Source organism: Myotis davidii, unplaced genomic scaffold (genome assembly GCF_000327345.1).
Source record: "Myotis davidii unplaced genomic scaffold, ASM32734v1 scaffold571, whole genome shotgun sequence".
Classification (NCBI taxonomy): Eukaryota; Metazoa; Chordata; class Mammalia; order Chiroptera; family Vespertilionidae; genus Myotis; species Myotis davidii.
Window position 1 is genome coordinate 1,779,609 of NW_006283136.1, and position 3,877 is coordinate 1,783,485.

Sequence of the window (3,877 nt, forward strand, 5' to 3'; positions counted from 1 at the left end):
GTTTTAAGTAGGCAGATTATACAGTGTCTCTTTGACTAGTCCTCTTATCAGTTTTCAATCACTGGTTCATTATTTAATTACTAGGCATGGCAATAATGCAAAATGACCTGTATTCTTCAGATTAGAAAAGAAGTGTGGGCATCCATAATTTACCATTTGCATCCAGTTCTAGGTAGGAAGCTTCAGTAGCAGCAACTGCTAGAGACCAGTATAAGAAATAAATATTTTTTTAAAAAAAGAAAGAAATATTTTATGACAAGGAGGCATAGGTCCTTGCTTGACTGCTAAGAATTGTTAAAAGTTCACTGTAGGTTACTTTTGCACTGGTTATGATATAGCAATAGTGGCTAAGACAACACAACCATGCTTTTAAGAAATTATTTCCTTACTGAAGGTGAAACTCTAATTTCTTCCACAATTTACCTTTTAAAACCTGATTCTCCTTTATACTTTAAGAATATCCAACCTGCCGAAACCGGTTTGGCTCAGTGGATAGAGCGTCGGCCTGCGGACTGAGGGGTCCCGGGTTCGATTCCGGTCAAGGGCATGTACCTGGGTTGCGGGCACATCCCCAGTGGGTGATGTGCAGGCGGCGGCTGATCGATGTTTCTCTCCCATCGATGTTTCTAACTCTCTATCTCTCTCCCTTCCTCTCTGTAAAAAATCAATAAAATATATTAAAAAAAAAAAAAAGAATATCCAACAAATAGAGGAGTCTAAGAATCCTATATAATAAAAGGCTAATATGCAAATTGACCAAACAGCAGAACAACTGGTTGCTATGATGAGCACTGACCACCAGGGGGGGCAGATGCTCAACACAGGAGCTGCCCTCTGGTGGTCAGTGTGCTCCCAAAGGGAGAGCACTGCTCAGCCAGAAGCCAGGCTCATAGCTGGTGAGCACAGCGGCAGTGGTGGGCCTAAGCCATTAGTCAGACATCCTCTGAGGGCTCCCAGACTGTGAGAGGGTGCAGGCCGGGCTGAGGGACCCCCTTGAGTGCATGAATTTAGTGCACTGGGCCTCTAGTATAGTTATAATATTGGGAGGAAGTTCTTATCAGGTTAATTTTGAGTTATTTCTCTCTGAGCAAATGTATTTTATCTCAAGGCAGAAATTTAATTACTACCACTCACAGTAGATATGTTCAACACACCTATCCTTGTTATTATAGAAATTATAAAAATTATATCTTTTGATTTAGATAGGTTTAAGTAATTAGGCAAAGCATAGTCAGAGAGTCAGAGATTTATTTATTTAACTCTCCAACCCCATGCTCTCCCAAAGGAAGAGAAGAACAGTCATCAATGGGCAATAGCATTGCAAAAGTAACACCAAAAGCCAGCTTCACACTCAGGAGAGAACACTGCACCTCCTCCTTGTGGTTTCAGGTGTTCCACATGTTCAGAGAAACTTCTCTAGTAACAAACTGTAGAAATGATCCCTGAAAGTATAGTCTTGAGAGTCCAAACTGTGATTAATTAAGACACGAGACCACTTAGTTTTATATTAAATAGATGCAAATAATAATTATAGTGTATGTGAAGGTATAAAGAATAACATTAAATAGACATGCTCGCCATCCAGGAGCACTGGAAGTATGTTCCAGTCTTTCCCTTCCCCCTCTTCTTCCCTTACAGGCTCTCCTCTTTCAGTGTGTGCATCTCCCAGCTCTAGGGGACCCCATGAGACTTGCAACTATAGGGACAATGGGCAGCAGCAGCTTGTCCCAGGCTAACCCCCCAAACCTGTCTCCAAAGCCCCTTTTTCTCTGACTTTCCAGTGAGCCAAGCAGCCCCACCTAGGCTCATTTCTTTCCTATAACATTTCTAGAGAACCAAAGCAGCCCCGCCTAGGCTCTCTCCTAATGCTGCTTCTATCCAAGGCCCTCCCTTGTTTTACTATCCCCAGCTTTAATAACGTACTGTACTCTAAAAGTCAAAAGGAAAAAAAAAAGAATGAAATAGTTTTTTCTTTGGAAATCTGAAACCATCATATATTTCTATAGTATACATGACTCCCCCCTCGTCCCCTCTCCCCCGCAATATCCACACCTGGAAAGGTTCTTGTTTCTGGAGTTTGAAAGGTCATTAGTACTAACACAAGGATCAGGATGATGGAGGAGACTTTTTTTCCTTTAAAATTAATCTTTACACTTGATTTTAGCCAAAGGCTGAGAAGTGATAAATGAATCTCTTATGTGGAAAGAAATGGTTTTTGTAGGAGAAGAAATAGGGTGCATGTGTGTGTTTTTATTGTAGGGGGAGAAATTTTTGAGCAGGGTCATTTTGATATGATTGCATTCACTTCTAAACATTGGCCAGTTGTCCACTTTCTCTCCCTTTTAATGTTTTATAGGACTACTAGAGGCCCAGTGCATGAAATTTGTGCGGCGAGGTTGGGGGGGGGTGTATCCCTCAGCCAAGCCTGCACCCTCTCCAATCCGGGATCCCTCTGTGGGTTTAGGCCCAACTGTGGATTTAAGCCCTATCCCTGGGACATCCTTCTCACAATCTGGGACCACTGGCTCCTAACTCCTCCCCTGCCTGCCTGTCTGATCACCCCTAACTACCCCCTCTGCCAGCCTGATCACCCCTGACCTCCTCTACCTGCCGGCCTGATTGCCCCTTACTGCCACCTCCTCCCTCACTGGCCTGGTCGCCCCAACTGCCCCCACCCAAGTTGATTAGTTCCTACTTTGCCTGTACAAAACCTTCCTTGTCCTGAACTACACAATTCTTAGCTTAATCACAGTACATGCTCTGTTAAAAAGTACAAAATCTGTAACGCAGCCTGCTGTTCAGTCGTTTGGTTGTCCCTCACTAACCCCCCTGCTGGCCTGGTTGCCCCATGCAGCCTGTTGTTTGTTACTGTGATAGCGTCCTGGCAATTTGCATATTCCTCTATTATTAGTATAGATAACCTCCAGACTTTTTTTTTTTACCCCCAAACTCTTGTATTTATTTTTCTTCATTATCTCTAGTTCTCCTACTTAGGTGATACAGCTTGAACAGGTGGTTGAGAAATTGTAAAACACCTTGGAATCTTTAGCAGTTAGTAAGAACAAAGAAATATAAAGAGAATGTACAGACAGGAACAATTTGGGAATCTTCAATACTTGGAAATGATTCTTGAATTGGTAGAAACTGGGATGGTTATTAACACAAGTAGATGATTTAGTTACACAAAAATGTTTAAGCTGCTGAAAACACTTTGTGTATAGTTCATGTTTGGATGTCTTAGGAGGACAATAAATATAATCCAGATATTATGGGGCCTGTGTAAGAAAGAACTTGGGGGTAACTGCCAGTACAGTTAAGCTAGCAGATTCTGGAATGTTTATTTTCCTGTGTTCAGGTTGGGGGTTTTTGTTTTTGTTTTTGTTTTGTTATTGGTTGTTTTGTGTGTATATGTGTTATTTATTTATTTATTTATTTTTATTGATTTCAGAGAGGAAGGGAGAGGGAGAGAGAAACATCAATGATGAGAGAGAATCACCAATCTGCTGATTCCTGCATGCCCCACACTAGGGATGGAGCCTGCAACCCAGGCATGTGCCCTGACCAGGAATCGATCTGTGACTTCCTGGTTCATAAGTCTGTGCTCAACCACTGAGCCATGCTGGCCAGGCCTTTTTTTTTTTTTTAGAGAGATTATTTTGACATCAAGTTTTAGTACTCACTCATTTTTTGTTATATTTTCTGATTTTTTTTTTATTTTACTTAAAGTTACTTTATTAGTCTGTTGGCTTCACCCTAATAGCAATTACTGTCCACTTAGTATAATGTTATAAATCCAATCCAAAAGGATTTTCAGTTCTTTTCCTACGAGAAGCAGAAAATAAATGTTACTCTATTTCACTTATTTGGAAAGTAGCCT